The sequence below is a fragment of the Mastomys coucha genome, unplaced genomic scaffold (assembly GCF_008632895.1).
Source record: "Mastomys coucha isolate ucsf_1 unplaced genomic scaffold, UCSF_Mcou_1 pScaffold20, whole genome shotgun sequence".
NCBI lineage: Eukaryota > Metazoa > Chordata > Mammalia > Rodentia > Muridae > Mastomys > Mastomys coucha.
Window position 1 is genome coordinate 110,768,387 of NW_022196903.1, and position 17,446 is coordinate 110,785,832.

Below are 17,446 nucleotides of genomic sequence, written 5' to 3' on the forward strand. Positions count from 1 at the left end.
AAAACAATTAGGAGAGAAAATAGAATTTAATGTTTAAAAAAACTCTAGTACTCCAGATGAAACTAAAGAAAAGCTGTATAACATGGGATGCCTTTGGTTCAATGTCATACAGCTGAACAAAACTAAATATGACGTTGTCTCAATGTGTCCCAATAAAAGGATTATAAGGTAGGAAACACCAGGATAGAGGTCTTGAAAAGTAAAAGCTGTCATCCTAAAAGGGAAAGTGCCCGTCATCTACCACACTGGCCTTGGTGTTCCCGGCAGAGTTCAAAGCAGTGGAGAAAGTGTGCCAGATGAGATCCATCATGGCCTAGACACCATGTGTCTGCAGCAAGGGAACACATTCCAAGACAGATTGTGCTATCTTGGTGTGGATTTACCTATTAATCATCCTTCAAAGCATTATCTAGCAAAATCAAATTCTAAAAACAATTTTTTTAAAAAAAATATCATTCTGTTCAAATATAAACTATACGCCTGTGCTATACTAACATTGAAATAACCCCCAGACCACACCCATTCTTGCTACAGTGTACTTGCAATGTGGTTGTTTGAATGTATTCTTCTTAGGTGACTCGAAAGGACTGTACCCTTTCCATAGTGATGTGATTATTTTTAAAATATTTTCTACCTGCAGTTGGTTCAGTCTGTAGATGTCAAACCCATTGATGCAGATGCCCAATTATACTAAAAACTAAAGCAACTACCAGAGGAGGGCAGCACGATGTTAAGAAGGTAAGCAAAAGGGGAAATAAAGCTAACAGATTGAGCCAGTAATTAGCTCCACCCCTCAAAAAGGAGAAAAGAGTGAAGGGAACCAAGAGAAAAATGAGGCAAGGAGACAACAAATAGCAAGACATCAGGCTTCAACTTAACAGACCCCAAAAGTGGCCGGGAGCCTGGGAAGACAGAAGGCAAGACGTGAGCATGAAATAAAATGTGAGTTAAAAGATAGAAAAAGATGGTCTCTGCTCCTCCCTGTTTCAGAGACAGCCGCATCTTTTTGTGCAGTGCCAGCTTCATCCCGTAGACAAAATGGTGAAGGTCGGTGTGAATGGATTTGGCCATATTGGGCGCCTGGTTACCAGGGCTGCCATTCTCTCTGGATCTGGCAAAGTGGAGATTGTCGCCATCAAGGATCCCTTCATTGACCTCAACTACATGGTCTACGTGTTCCAGTATGACTCCACACACGGCAAATTCAACGGCACAGTCAAGGCTGAGAATGGGAAGCTTGTCATCAACGGGAAGCCCATCACCATCTTCCAGGAGCGAGATCCTGCTAACATCAAATGGGGTGATGCTCGTGCTGAGTATGTTGTGGAGTCCACTGGCGTCTTCACCACCATGGAGAAGGCTGGGGCCCACTTGAAGGGTGGGGCCAAAAGGGTCATCATCTCGCCCCTTCTGCCGATGCCCCCATGTTTGTGATGGGTGTGAACCACGAGAAATATGACAACTCGCTCAAGATTGTCAGCAATGCATCCTGCACCACCAACTGCTTAGCGCCCCTGGCCAAAGTCATCCATGACAACTTTGGCATCGTGGAAGGGCTCATGACCACGGTCCATGCCATCACTGCCACTCAGAAGACTATGGATGGCCCCTCTGGAAAGCTGTGGCGTGATGGCCATGGGACTGCCCAGAACATCATCCCTGCATCCACTGGAGCTGCTTAAGGCTGTGGGCAAGGTCATCCCAGAGTTGAATGGGAAGCTCACCAGCATGGCCTTCCGTGTTCCTACCCCCAATGTATCAGTTGTGGATCTGACATGCCACCTGGAGAAACCTGCTAAGTATGATGACATCAAGAAGGTAGTGAAGCAGGCATCTGAGGGCCTACTGAAGGGCACCCTGGGCTACACCGAGGACCAGGGTGTCTCCTGCAACTTCAACAGCAACTCCCACTCTTCTACCTTTGACGCTGGGGCTGTCATTGCTCTCAATGACAACTTTGTAAAGCTCATTTCCTGGTATGACAATGAATATGGCTACAGCAATAGGGTGGTGGACCTCATGGCCTACATGGCCTCCAAGGAGTAAGAAGCCCTGGACACCCACCCCAGCAAGGACACTGAGAGCAAGAGAGAGGCCCTCAGTTGCTGAGGAGTCCCTACCCCAACACTGAGCATCTCCCTCACAATTTCCATCCCAGACCCCCATAATAACAGGAGAGGCCTAGGGGGCCCTCCCTACTCTCTTGAATACCATCAATAAAGCTCACTGCACGCACACAAAAAAAAGATAGAAAAATATGAAAAGGTAAGCTTTGGAAAAAGGTGTATAAGGCTGACACCCATCAAAGGGAAATATAGCCAGGCAGTGGTGGCACACACCTTTAATCCCAGTACCTGGGAGGCAGAGGCAGGCAGATTTCTGAGTTCGAGGCCACCCTGGACTACAGAGTGAGTTCCAAGACAGCCAGGGCAACACAGAGAAACCCTGTCTCGAGGGGAAAAGGGGGGGCATGTAAAATGCTGCATAAGAAACATGCAGATGAGGTTTGAGCAAAGAGGCCTGGTAATGGTAAAGAGCATCTCTTCACAATGCTGGACTAGCATGGTCCACAGTACAGACAGTGGCTCACAACCCATGAGCAAGCACAGACAGGCTTCAGATGAAACAGACCAATTGGCACTTGGAGGGGTGGGGTGGGGTTGGGTTGGTTTGGTTTGAGTTGGATTGGTTTGGTTTGGTTTGGTTTAGTTTTTTGGTTTTGGTTTTGGTTTTTTTCAAGACAGGGTTTCTCTGTGTAGCCCAGACTGTCCTGGAACTCTCTCTCTGTAGACCAGGAGGGCCTTGAACTCAGAGATCCACCTACCTCTGCCTCCTGAGTGCTGGGATTAAAGATGTGTGCTACCACCACCCAGTGACACTTTGACTTTTACTTTTTCTAAATTCATATCTCAGTGATTACTAAAACAGGTGCAGAAAGAAGTAAAATACATTAAAAAAAAACATACATTTGAAATAAACTACTGAACAACTTTAACCTAATTGACAAGCACAGAATGTACAAAGTTTCCAAGGGCCATAAGTAAGGGTCCGCCACATCCAAATGTACACATGTCAGACAAAGCTCTATGACTACCTGGTGCTAGCTCAGACACCAGAAAAGAAAGATATCTCCAAAAAAGCCCCATTGTTTAAGGTAAGTAACACACTATCGATGACTCCTAAAGCAAGGAAGAAATCAAGATCAGCATCTGGAAGATTCTAAGGTGAAAATACAGGCCTGAGGGCTGCCTCGGCTGAAGAGTGCTTGCTCAGCGTGAGCACAGCACTGAGTTTGTTTCCCAGAACCAAAGGAGAGGGAGAGTGGGTGGGAAAAGGGTGAGGAGGCTTAGAGGGGGGAGGGAAGGAAGAGAGGGGGAGGAGAACGAAGAAAAGACAACACAGTGAAATGGGTGGAATTTGGCTAAAGCAAAATTTGTGAACATTTTATCACAATAAAATCCCGAACCAAAAAAAAAAAAAAAAGAGGAGGAGAGGAAGGAAGGAAGGAAGGAAGGAAGGAAGGAAGGAAGGAAGGAAAGAAAAGAAAAAAACCTCAAGTCAAGAACCTAGCCATCTCTTCAAGAATGTGGTAAAAATATTTCTAAACATCATGTTGTACATAGAAAGCATATACAGTCCTGACAATTTAAAATACATGAGTAGATTAGAAATAAAGAATACTAAGGACTCACCCTACACTGCAAAGGGGACTGGGAAAAGCCAAGCCGAGACAACTCAGAATGAGTCCAGGAAATGAGAGTGCAGACCATGGCAGGAAAGCTATGCAGAAGGCAGGAGAGCAGAGGGTAAGGAAAAACCTTCAATGCAGTCCGCTGGGACAGCCAACCAAATTGACAGGCCTCCATCCTGACTGAGGAGGGCGCACAGACACGAACGATGCCTGAATAGAGAGGCTGCCTCACCACACACTGCATGGAAAAGAGGGGTTGGCGAAGGCAAAGTGAGGCGCGGAGGTGACAGACCTCTGCACTTGAAGAGGTCGTGAGGGGAAGAGCATGCTCCCCAGTTTGTTACCCTGAAAGAGGCTACAGACCCAGTGCTGAGGGGCATGGCAAAGAACTGCTGATCCAGCTACGCTGTGCGCACTGACATCTGTGTGGAGAGACATAAGAAACATTGGATTAGGAGCTGAGTGTTAACAATGGATGTCCTAAGCTACTGGAACTCTGGTGATTCTTGGCAGTGAGCTTATTTCATTTTATAATGAAACAATAAAGCTATTTTTGCAGCATTTATCTTCATAGGAGAAAGCCATGCTATTGAGGGTGTGGGCAGCGAGTTGCACACATTGTTGTAGTAGAGCTTTGTCTGGAATATAATTTGACAGAAGCTATTAAATTTTAATGTGTGTGTATATATATATACACTCACTGGGAATCTGATCTTGTATAAATACTGATATTAATATGTGAGGATGTGTTGTGGAAAGGGGTGCAGCTGTGAACTCTAGGACTCAGCACTCCTCAGCAGGTCGCTGCAGATCTGTGTGCTTTACGGCAGTTTTCTGGCACTAAGTGTCTCAAGAGATGCTTCTTCCTCCTTACAGGCTCCACTGGGGCCACCAGTGCTCCCTGGAAGATAAAGAGATGTCGGTCGAAGAATATTTGTAAGGCCTGGGGGGGAATCTGAGGAGAGGAGAAGGAAGGCAGAGGAAAATTTTAAAAGCAGGAAAACTTTCAAAAGGAAGAAGAGAGAAAAGGAGAAAGAAGGAAAAGAGGAGGTTAAAAGGTAAATTACAGTAAGGCCTATGAATACTGCAAGGCAATCTACAAAGAATGAGCTAGATCGGGTGGACCCTCAGAAGATTAGAGTTGAACAGCAGAGCAGATGACACAAGTAAATTGTGTCTCCTTTTCTGGAAAACTTTGTCTCCTTTGAGGAAAGAAAACATCCTGTGAGTTTGTACATGTAGTTCATGACCACAGAGAAAACTGGAGGGATGCATTCCATATGGCCAGCGATGTGACTGAACAGCATAGCCCTCAAGCCCAGCATCCTGGGGATGGCTTCATGGCCATGAACTCAAGGGGTGCAGCAGTGGCTGAGGTACCTTTTAGATGTGCAGAGGCCATGAAATCCAGCATGCCACTGATCTCATTGACAAGGAGTGAGGGCGGGGCTGGTGTCAGCATGTATGGAGGGTAACTCTGGGAGCAGATGCTCCACCAGGTGTGACAGGATGTAGACAAAGAGGATGCATTTGCACCTGAGTGTAAAGGACTGACTGGCCCATCACTCACACCAGGCACTCCTGATACAGGTAAACAGCTTCAGGTCCCCTTAACTAAGCTCCTTCAAACCCTATTGCTCAACACCGGGCATATTCAAGGCACCTTCACAAGGCCGGAAGTTTATGAAAATGTCCCCCCTCAAGCTCCCGGGGTGGGGGTGAGGAGGGATCAGCTTTCTGCTATTGGTGTTTTAAATTTCTTGCCACCTTTTGCAGGTGGGGCATGAAGTGATGGAGTGAGTTCTCGCTGGGAGGAGGGGAATCCAACTCGAAGCCCCAGGGAATATGCAGCTGAAGAAAAAGAAAAGCAAGCCTGAAATGTGTTCACAGCAGCCTGAAGCAATTTAAGAGAGAAGAGGAGGGGGCTTGCCAGAGATCTAGGCATGGAAATTATTTCCCCTTTTAATGCAGATGGAAGAAAATGAGAAAGCTGCACTCCCAAGAGGAAAGCCAACCAAAAGGAAAAGTCTCTTAGCATTCCCAACAAGATGTGCCTGTGTGTGTACAAACAACTTGCAAAGGACCAAAGCAATGCCAGCTAATGCTAGTGTTTCCTCCTCCTCTGCCTCTCAGCTCCTCCGCTTTCCAGTCTGCACCACATGCGGAAAGAGCTCTGTGCACAGCTAAGATGCTGCACATGTAGGAACGGTTCGATGAAAATGGCACACTCCGCTCTATACCTGGCTTTCTGAACATTAGGAGCTTCTTTCTTGGGTTGAACTCTAATTTATTGAGCCAGGTCCTCACTGGGGGACCCTGGAATGTTTCCAGTGGTCTGCTATAGCAATGCTAAAGTCAATGCTAACATCAGTATCTGGGATATATTTCCAAGGTCCCTTTATATCAGGGAGTTGGGACTAGACCATAGGCCGTGTTTGTAATGGTCAGTTTTCTAGGACAACTCCTGGAAGAAAATAGGAAATGTGTTCAGGATCCCCTAGAGCAGAATTTTGACCTTCCCAATTCTGAGCAGAGGATTGTGGGGGATCTGGTGCTCTAAACCTCCTCCAGGAGAGGGGACTTTCAAAGATGCCTTCGCTGGGTCATGAAGAAAAAGATGATTCATCTTTACAAAACAAAATCAAAATCCCTCTTTCCTCTCCACAAATGATTTAGGAAATAAAATTGAAGACTTGGAAAGTATCCATCATTAAAGAGGCCAAACGCAGAATGGCTGCAGAGCCCGGAGCGAGAATCCCAGTCAGACATGCTGAGGGCCAGACCACCATTGTGGCTGGAAATCCGAGTGGGTGTCAGAGAGGAGATGTGAACTTCTGTAACACGCTGAACTGCTAAAAATTCCTGCGACATTTCCTTCCCCCAATAAACTGTCATGCAGCGAAGCTGTTTCTGACAGGATTGAAGTTCTGGGAAAGCAATATGGAGACCTTCACCCCACAGGTGCACGTGGTTCCCAAGGTGAGTCCCTAAAGATGGTCTCCTGCTGCAGTTTATGTGTGGCTGAGGTTGGCAAAGTCAGGGGAAAAAAGGAAAAGAAAACCAAGCATGCCTTGCTGTGGAGGGGGCAGGGGGTGTCCAACCCAGGCTCACTCCATCAGCCCAGGCCCACTCCATTACTCCTCCAAGACAAGGTCATACGGATACAATGAGGTAAGAGAAAAAGGTAGAAACAAAGAAAAATGCACCTTACAATAATTACCTCATTTAATTCCTGAAGAGGGGGTTGGGGGAGAGCATTGTTCCCGGTCTATTAACCACATTCCAGAGAAATCAGAGAATAGTGGAAGAAAAAAATCACCCTAATCCCATAATTGAAACAAAACCATTGTTTCCCTGTCGCCACTTCTCCGCCCTGACATGATTTGTTGTTATTTTCATGAAATTACAGAGTAAGTGGTACAATTTAATAGCCTCTGTTTTAATTTTCATTAATCATCGTAGCAGACTCGGGTCCCTGGTTGCTGAATTCTTCAAAATCATCACCTCGGGCATATGACCCAGTCACCTCTGCGCAGGCAGCCAGCCTTCCCGGGACAGCCCAACAGTGAGCATTCACATTGCTCTCTGCATCCTGTTTCTGCTTTGTTTTAAGTAAAATTATAACTTTGGAGTGTTTGATTAAGATAAATAACCCCAGTGGGTAACAGGCAAAGGACTCAGAGAGGAAGTGAGAACACAGCCATCCCGAGGTACACTCAGGAACCTGGGGGCGAGAAGCCCTTGGGAGTTCGATGTAATGATAGAGCAGTAATCAGTGATTGCTTTGACTTGAGATCTTATGCTAGAGGGGTCAGGGTGACAGTATTCAAGGCACCAGTGTAGTTAAAGAAGTGATGATCAAAACTTGGGGTGAGTGCCAGTCCACTTCTATTGTCTCAGTGTCATTATCAATAACCCCTCCCAACCTCACTCTCAGAATGGCCAGTGGAATCGGGTGAAAGGATTTATATATATATATATATATATAAACTTGGGATGGATTTGATTCCATATCAAGCCCAGGCTGACAAGTTTGAAGGATCCTGATCTCTCAGATGAGATGGGATGTGGAGCCCATTGTGATGCAGCCGCTTTGACTGGGCAGGGTTCTGGAAAGTAAGCTGCATGCTGTGGTCCCCAGCTTGAGTCAGGAGATGCAAGAACACCCCAAGCCAAACCTTGAAGGCAGGCACCCTCAAGCTGAGGGCCCAGAGCTCCGCATCTGGAGAAGTGGAGGCTCATCAAACTGGGGTCATTTTCAGATGACCCCAGACTTGCAGAAATGCTTTCAACCTGTCACCTATGACTGTGAGTGACATCAAGGAAAGCAAAGGAACGCAGTGCCGGTGCACAACTGAGAGTGTAGAATTCATCCTTGCCAGGTAAATGCATAACCAGCCAGCCCTGGAGCAGAGGGAGCCAGCTCTCCTCATCCCGTCCCTGACTGCCATTCGTTTCCAGGAAACCGGGAAAGGTTTTCTATGCAGATCCATGTCTCAAATTAGACCTTGTGACACCTGGACAATCTGGAGCGAGTTTGTTTGTTTGTTTGTTATTTCATGGTGATCAAATCCAGGAGTTTGCAGAGCATTTATTTATATCAGAAGTCTTTAAGTTACAAACTTCTGCAATAGCTTATCATGATGCAGGTGAATTAACTGAAACCAAGGGCTGAAGCGATTTGAGAGGCTTCCTGTGCCACACACAGAAAAGCCAACTCTGTCATGGCTGCTTAGCTGCTCCGGGGGCCACTCTCTTCCTTCAGTTTGACTTAGAATGGTCTTTTAGTGTGGGGATCTGCACACTAGCCATCCTAGGAATGAACAGGAGCCTGACCTTCTCGCCTTCTCCCTGCCTCTGTTTTATAACCCACCTCCAGCTACTTCACTCTCAGAGAAGACCCGGTCATTTACTTCTCAGCAATGGGAGTAGACACTTCAATATCCTCAGAATAAAGGACTCTATTGAATACAAGTGATAGGAAATTCTCAGCTCTGACTGACACTTTGCAAAGACCAGAGTAAACAACAAAAGCGCCAGTCGTGTGTCTCCACGAATTATTTTTAGACCATCCTCACAGTTCAGAGCATACGTGCAAGATGGGAGAGGTGGTGTTGGCTTGCCAGTCGTATTCCATTCTGGTCCCCTCAGTCCCGGAAAGTGCTAGATCCTTGATTGTTTTGCTAAAAACATCCCAAAAAGGATTTTACCGTCAGTTGCTCTTGGAGTTTTATAATTTCCTGTGTTTGCTGTTGACTGGCATTCCTGACCTTGATAGAAATATCCCGACAAAATGACTAGCCTGTGAGCTGGGACTTGGTCATCCACAGCTTGCAGCCACCCTGGCAGCAGTCCTGGCATTTCGCACCCATGGCTACAGGAAGTCAGGCTGCACAGACTGGGGGCCACCCTAGCTCTGAGTCTCGATGTTCCTGTTAAACACTGAGTGGTGGTTGGTATCCTCATATGAGAGCTCTGACACAGGCGCAAAGATCACTGGAGTGGTTTAAAATGCCACTGAGGCCAGGCAGCGGTGGCCCATGCCATTAATCCCAGCACTTGGGAGGCAGAGGCAGGTGGATTTCTGAGTTCGAGGCCAGCCTGGTCTACAAAGTGAGCTCCAGGACAGCCAGGGTTACACAGAGAAACCCTGCCTCAAAAAAAAAAGAAAGAAAGAAAGAAAGAGAGAGAGAGAGAGAGAGAGAGAGAGAGAAAGGAAGGAAGGAAGGAAGAAAGAAAAAGAAAAAGGGCGTGGCACACACCTTTAATCCCTGCACTAGGGACACAGAGGCAGGAGGACCTCTGAGTTTGAGGCCAGCCTGATCTACAGAGTTCCAGCACAGCCAGAGCTACAAAGAAAAAAAAAAAAAATCCATGACATGAGAAACCAAACCATGAATGAATGAATGAATTGCCACTGAGTTACTCATATTCTTTGTACTGCCAAGTCCCAGGCCTAAAATTCGGCATTTTCAGCACAGAAGACTCAGAGCACAGTAACTGGATGTTGTGATTTATGACACCTTCTGAAGCAGCGCCAGCTGTCCCCTGACACTCTTCAGTGTCTCACAATGAGGGATGCTGCACAGCACCATCCTCCCAGAAGAACAACTATCTTCCTAAGACCAGCTGTGTCTGCGTGGGAATGGTCCTCACAGCTGGTCTCCTTGGCTGCCGACATCCTCTCCTAGGAGTGAGTGGGGGGGGGTCACTGGAACCCCTCCTGAGTACCCAGCCACTCCACTAAGCCATAAGAAAGCAACCCTGCCCTATCTGCATGGGGCTTAGGGAAGGGCAAGAGGGCGTGGACTCAGGAAGACTAGGGGACAGAGCTCCATCTAATAGCTCTGAGGAAACCGTCATCCCCGGATGAAGACTTCCCAGTGTGTCTGTTTTGGAGTCACCCACGTTCCCTTCAGTAATCCCTTACTGGTGTATGTGAGGATACATAAAAAATAACTTACCGGTTCCCCAGGGTGGAAAGTGATGGAACTGTGTTTGTTTTGTCATTGGAATCTTGGAAGGGAGAGAATTCTCTCAATGGATCCTCAGCACCCAGTCAGGAACCCTCTCTCCTAGTTCAGAGGTCACCATTATCCTTGAGGGTTTGTGTTTCAAGAGCCCCGGTACACAGCTGGAGCCCACAAGTCCGTGTCTATAGTTTCTGCTTATGCCTACGACAAAGCTTATTTATAAATTAGGCACAGGGAGATTTTGACAAAAAAAAGAACAATGATAAAATACAACACATAACAATGTATTGTAACAAAAATGATGTGAACATTGTCTCACTCTGTCTCTTTCTCAAAATATCTATTGCGCTGACGATCTCAGCAATGCCAGCACTTAATTTGTCTCTTGACTTATAAGACATGAAGCTTAACCTTTACAGATGGCCCCAAACAGTACTAGCCTGAGGAAAAGTCAGAAGCAGAAGCTATGGCTTCTAAGTACATATGGCTTTCTCACCAAGTAAAGTTGGAAATTGTGCATCATGCTGTCCTAAACCAGGGATTTTCTGTACTTATAACAGGAAGAGCAAAGCCAAGCACTGACATAGAAACCATCCCCACAGCAGACCACCTGTGATCACAAGTGCTATGTGAAACCCTGACCATGTATGTTGTATGCAACCCTGGCCATGTATGTTGTATGCAACCCTGACCCTACACACCATGTGTAACCCTAATCATGTGTGCTGTGTGTTGGCTTCATGTATGGACTCTCATTTTCCATCACTTGAGGCAAATAACAAACTGTGAAATTAAGGAAAGGGGAGCCCTCCCATTTCTGATTGTTTCCCTCTTGCCAAGTCCCTGAGCCTCACATGCTATACTGTAATAAGTTAACAATGGCTGGGACACTAAGAAAGAAGAGAAAGGTCTATTTATTCCTTATTCTCCATTCAATCTGGTGGAGACTGCTAGCGGGAGGGAAGGCAGAACAGGAGCAAACTATACACACTTAGTACACACACTGCAGTTTGACAGGAATTCCTGAAACAAAACACAGGAGTTCCCATTTCCATTAAAGACAGACATAAACACCCCATCAAAGTCCATAACTTCTGCTAACTTGAGATGCATGTGGCAGAGACACCTTTGAAAGGCCACACCATAGTATTTCTAACAACTACTTGTGCAATTATCCCTGAGGCAAGAGGAACATGGGATGTGACCTCTGACCAGAATACAAGAGGAACATGGGATATGATGTGTGGCCAGGACATGGAGCAAGGACCAGAACCTGTGGTTCTAGGCCCTCTGTTAAAGAGAAGCAATCCACTCCGATGCCCTCAGACAGTATCATCTTTTATTATGAAGTCTATTTTATGTCAGCTGAATCTCTCGATGGCTGCAATAACTAAGAAAGTCCACAGAAGGGCTTATTTTCATTAATGTGACTAGAAACACAATTTCAGAGCTTGTTTTACTTATCAAATCATTCTGTAACTCTGAAGTTCTTCTCCAGCCATTGAGAATTTTTTAAGGATGGTTTCTATGTCTTTGTCTTTTCTTCCCAATGTGGTAAACAACATCTCAGAATGTGGGTAGTTAGCAAGTTCATTTCAAAGAATCAAAGTGAAATGATAATTTCCAAGAAGCCAGGCTGGTCAATATGAGAATATCAGGAACTCCAAATGTCTGTTTTGCCAGAAGCTTAAAAGGTGGGAATGTCCCAGCTAGGATTGTGGTTCCACGAGTGACACACATGCTCTGTGCTCCATATGATGTACAGAAGTCAGAATTTAGAGGAATTATTTCAGAAACTACAAAACAAGTTCCAAAACCACTACAACCTAGTGCCACTCCCAAGAGAAGTGCCCGTAAAATACTAAAGAAGTGCTTTGAAATATTCTTCTATCTCTTGTAAGTAAAATTTGGTGCCAACTCATCCATATTCTTTTTTGGCCATCTATTCTAGACACAAGACAGGCCAGGCTTCCTTTTAATCTGTGGGTCCCTGGACCCTGACTCTAGAATATCAGGTACCAGATGTGATGCCATTTGCACAGAGTTTCAAAAAGTGTCTCTTTTTAACATAAATCCAGAATCTGAAATTTCTCTTTCCGAATAACTGAGCTTTCTTCTCCTCCTGCCAGCAACCATCCTAAGCTGAGAGGGCTCTGTGCTGAGAACTGGGATAACATAGCATTCGCTCAATCAGTTTAATTAACCGCCACCAGCTTATCTAATTATCCCTGTTTTGTAACAGCTTTTAAAAATGACAGTAAATTCTGACCAAAATATACTTCCCTTATGTCTAAAGGCCACTTTCTCTTAAAAAACAAAACATAAACTACTAGCTGATTTTAAAAGCACAAAGGCATTTCTGTGTCAGGCTTTTTGGATAATTTAATATAATTCAGCACATGGGAAGAGCCGGCCACCACACATGACAAGCAGATTAGTATACGGCTCCCACAGTACTGACACTTGCTGCTCTCGGGAGTCTGTCAGCTGCTGTGTGGCTTGGACATTTGCATGAGGCAAGCTTCAGGAAAGCAAACACTGAACTCTCCCCCTGCCACCACCCCCCATGGTTATCAGTGGCTAAATGTAGCCGTAATGGATGTACAGAATCATGCCACATCACAAATGGACCAGGGGCTCTAAAACCATAAAGTCTAAACTCCATCCTAGACTGCAGCCTTCATGCTACCCTCTGCCTGGGCATTCCTGTACTGGGGCACTGGGGAAGCTGACTCTGGTCCAAGCAACCCATGAGCAACACCATCTGGGCAGGCAGTACAGTGGCTGCTGGTTCTGTTCATATCCCAGTCCATTCCCGTAGGTTTCAGGATCTACAGCCCTCCAGTGGAATTGTGCATCACAAATTCTGAATGCCATGGACTCCACCATCCTGCTACTCAGTGGAAGCTTGGAAACATGAGGCATGCATCCCATGTGGCTCTGCTATAAGCTCCCACTTGATCTAAGTCTAGTCAGACTGTACATAGGTCTAGCTAAATGAATGAATATATCTTTATCTGCCCATCCCCAGGTCAAAACAATGATTTCACCTCTTCAGTTGACTCCTATGGTTTCCCTATTCCCAACCTTGCCCTGTGTCCTTCTGTGTCATTCTTCCAAAAAAAAAAAAAAAGTAATTCTACAACCACCTGTTTGACACTATGCATGGAGCAAATAAACCCAGACTTTCTAAAGTGTCACAGAACCCTCTCACACAGACAACCTACTCACTCTTCCTTTGCATCTGATGGGTCTGGTTTAAGGAGACCCCTGCCCTCTTTAGAATCATCAGATAGTCATGTCTGGTTTCTGCTCAGAGACACTTGTCCTGTTCGGTATTCTTTGCTTAGATGTCCTCAGAACTCTTCCACACCAGTCAGTTCTCATCTAACTTGTTAGCACAGAGGCGTGGGCAGCCTAGAAGCCCCAGATCTGTTTTCTGTTACATTCTGCATTGCACATAATGCAGAACTCTCTGATATCACCTTCTCCTTATTTATAGTTAGATACTCCTTCTGAGTCGGAACCATGTCTGGGCAAAGCAGGCACAACATCCATCTGCTGAGTCTTGGTGCTCTGCATCGCTGGCTTCGCCCCTCAGTTCATCTCGTCTCCAGGTAAAATGCAGCTAGTCCTCCATGGGGTTCCAAGAATCCACTCTCTTCTAGGCTTCTCTTCTCAAAGACCAGATTTGAACTCCACTCTGCACCTACCACAGACCTCAGTGATTTGTCTCCAAGGCAAGCCTTGAACCTGGGAAAGAAGCCAGGGTTAGCAAAAGAAGCCCAGGACACAAAAAGTACCTTCAATAGACTGACTTTGCTTTTCATGCTTCACTCCAGCCAATCCCAGAGGAAGGGATGGGTGGAGATCCTAGACTCTGTGAGTCCTTTCTGCCCCTGCCACCCCACTCAGATCCTCCCTTCCAGACTCTTTCATACAATGCCCGAGCCTCTGTGTATGGCCTGTTAGACAAACACAAAATTCAAACTAGAGAATGGGAGTGGGGATCCTCGTCATCTACAGTGAACTCTAAAACTAAACAGCGAAATGATCAAGGTAACTTCTGAAAGGATGAAATACAACTGATCAATAAACACTTTTAAAATTGTTCAACATCTTTAACCATCAGAAACATTCAAATTGAAACTGCTTTGGGATTCCATCTCACCCCAGTCAGAAACATTATCATCAAGAAAACAAATGCTGGGGAAGGGTGGTATTTATAACTGCAGGTGCTGGTGACGATGGGTGGATGGTATTTATATCCTACTGATGCTGTGACGATGGGGAAGGGTGGCTCTTATATCCTACTGATGCTGTGAACATGGGGAAGGGTGGTACTTATATCCTACTGATGCTGTGAAGATGGAGAAGGGTGGCCCTTATATCCTACTGATGCTGTGGACATGGGGAAAGGTGGCCCTTATATACTATTGATGCTGTGAACATGGGGAAGGGTGGTACTTATATCCTACTGATGCTGTGAAGATGGGGAAGGGTGGCCCTTATATACTACAGGTGCTGTGAAGATGTGTAAGGGTGGTCCTTATATACTACAGGTGCTGTGAAGATGTGTAAGGGTGGTCCTTATATACTACAGGTGCTGTGAAGATGTGTAAGGGTGGCCCTTATATACTACTGATGCTGTGAACATGGGGAAGGGTGGCCCTTATATCCTACTGATGCTGTGAACATAGGGAAGGGTGGCCCTTATATATTACTGATGCTGTGAAGATGTAGAAGGGTGGCCCTTATATACTACAGGTGCTGTGAAGATGTGTAAGGATGGCCCTTATATACTACAGGTGCTGTGAAGATGTGTAAGGGTGGCCCTTATATACTACAGGTGCTGTGAAGATGTGTAAGGGTGGTCCTTATATACTACAGGTGCTGTGAAGATGTGTAAGGGTGGTCCTTATATACTACAGGTGCTGTGAAGATGTGTAAGGGTGGCCCTTATATACTACTGATGCTGTGAACATAGGGAAGGGTGGCCCTTATATACTACAGGTGCTGTGAACATGGGGAAGGGTGGTCCTTATATACTACAGGTGCTGTGAACATGGGGAAGAGTGGCCCTTATATCCTACTGATGCTGTGAACATGGGGAAGGGTGGTACTACTGATACAAAGGTAAATTGGAGACACCACTTTGGGAATCAGTGTGGAGGTTTCTTAAGAAACTAAAACTGGAACTACCACACGATGTTTGCACATCCGTATTTAATTGCTGTACTACTCACATTAGCAATATATAGAACCATCAGATTCCAGTTAAACCAATAGAGAAAATGTGGTTCATGTAAGCAATGAACGTTTTTTTCAATCATAAGCAGAATGAAAATACAGCATACCTGTGGAAATGAATGGAACAGAAACCATCACGTAAAGCAAGATAAGCGAGACACAGAAGGACAAATTCCAGATTTTCTTTCATATAAAGAATTTAAGTGGGGCTGGAGAGATGGCTCAGCGGTTAAGAGCACTGATTGCTCTTCCAAAGGTCCTGAGTTCAAATCCCAGCAACCACATGGTGGCTTACAACCATCTGTAATGAGATATGATGCCCTCTTCTAGTGTGTCCGAAGACAGCTACAGTGCACTTACACATAATAAATAAATAAACCTTTAAAAAAAAAAGAATTTAAGTTTAAACTTACACAGACACAGACAGAGAGATACACACACAGAGACATGCACACAGAGACACTCAGAGAGGAGGAGGAAATAGAGAATTGTGGGGGGAAATAGAAGGCAATGGAATACGTGTGTCACGAAGGCAGAAGTAAGGACAATTTGAGAGAATGAATAAAATCACCAAGATGATGCAGACAGTAAAGGTGGCTGGGGAAGTGGACAGGAACCCAGAGTGACTGCAACTCTGCAGGGGCGTGCACGCGCACACGCACACATGCATAGACTGCATACTGAAACCCATTACTTTGTATGCTAGGTTTAAAAAATTAGAGACTGAAAAAGACAAAAGTACAGGCTCAAATGCAAGTGCCCATGTCTGGTGTCAGGAAGCCCATTGTGATGCGTCCACTCCAGAATTCTCTTCATGACAAAGATGGAGGAAGCCTAGAGTGCAGAGTTCACTGCAGTGCTCTACCTTTTGTTGCTGTTAAAAAAAATTATCAGGAAAAATCAGCTTAAAGTCTGCAAGGTTTATTTGGGCTCCTGGTCTCCGGCTTAGTAGTCTATGACTCCATGGTTATTAGTCCTGTGGTGACGTAGAACATCGTGGCAGAAGTACATATGGAAGAAAACTGCTCGCCTGAAGCATCCAGGGAGCAGAGAACAAAAACAAAGAAGTGTCTTGGGACAAAGATATAGCCTTCAAAGGTCCCATCGCCAGTGACCTACTTCCTCAAATCGTCTGCACTTCCTTAGAGCCCGTTCTGCTATGACCATATTTGCCCGTCATGTAGCTAGCATCCTCCTTATCCAGTCACCTCTCAGGGGTACCACTGCCTGGAGATCAGGCTTTTAACAACTAAATCTCAACACTGCTAGCAAAGCCACCTGTCCGAGGAAGCTTTCTGTAAGCCTCTGGCCTGCATCCACCACTTGCTTCTCGTCTTTCAAGTCAGGAGGTGAGCTAATTTCTTGGCTGAATCAATTCATCAGAGAGCCAAAATGGTTTGATAGCCATCTAATTTGAAACCAATGTAATAGTCCAATCCAGAAAATTTGGTTCACAATGGAATTCATGACTTGAAATTTGTTTCCACTGTCTGAGAAACCAGCTGTGCGAAACACTTCATGCTGGTGGAGTCTTCCGTGCAATAATAGAGTGGACCCCTTAGAAACCTTAGAATCAGCTGTGTATGACAGACTCTTAGAATATATAAGAGCCCCGCCCCTAGATCGTAGCCATGGCTTTGTCCCTGACTCAACACAATTAGTTTGCTTTGGTTTTTTGTTTGTTTTGTTTGGGTTTTGTTTTGTTTTCGTTTTGTTTTGTTTTGCATACCTCCTACTCTGGGACCAGTGTCATGTTTACTGTTTACCCTCTTCACCTCCAGGATGTCACAATCAGGATTAAGTTACAATCAGCTCCAATGTCACCTCCTCCATGAGATCTGACAACCGTGTCTAAACTAACTGGCATCCTCTCCTCTATCACTGTACTGTTTGTTTCCTCTGGGTGCCTGTCCTAACCTAGGGTGACTCACTTGCTTCTTGTTGACACCCTCTGCTCCCCCTCAGCGCCTTCACTGCCAAGTTCCAGGGACCCAGGAGCTTGTCCCTGGCACCAAGCAGATTCTCAGCCTGG

At 45.5% G+C, this 17,446-nt stretch overlaps 2 long non-coding RNA genes and 1 pseudogene across 2 annotated transcripts in view; 2 read left to right on the forward strand and 1 right to left on the reverse strand.

Annotated features, from left to right (window-relative positions):
- The window catches only part of LOC116099468, an 18,524-nt gene extending 7,998 nt beyond the window's left edge, over positions 1-10,526 (reverse strand). Inside the window, exon 1 of the long non-coding RNA XR_004122259.1 lies at positions 10,156-10,526. This is a non-coding gene — a long non-coding RNA (uncharacterized LOC116099468). The remainder of the gene's footprint in view (positions 1-10,155) is intronic.
- LOC116099461 lies at positions 1,039-2,063 on the forward strand (annotated as a pseudogene).
- LOC116099466 lies at positions 7,835-14,289 on the forward strand. The gene is made up of 2 exons (XR_004122256.1): positions 7,835-8,073; positions 13,667-14,289. It is a non-coding gene; the product is annotated as an uncharacterized LOC116099466 (long non-coding RNA).
- The last annotated feature ends 3,157 nt before the right edge of the window (positions 14,290-17,446 follow it).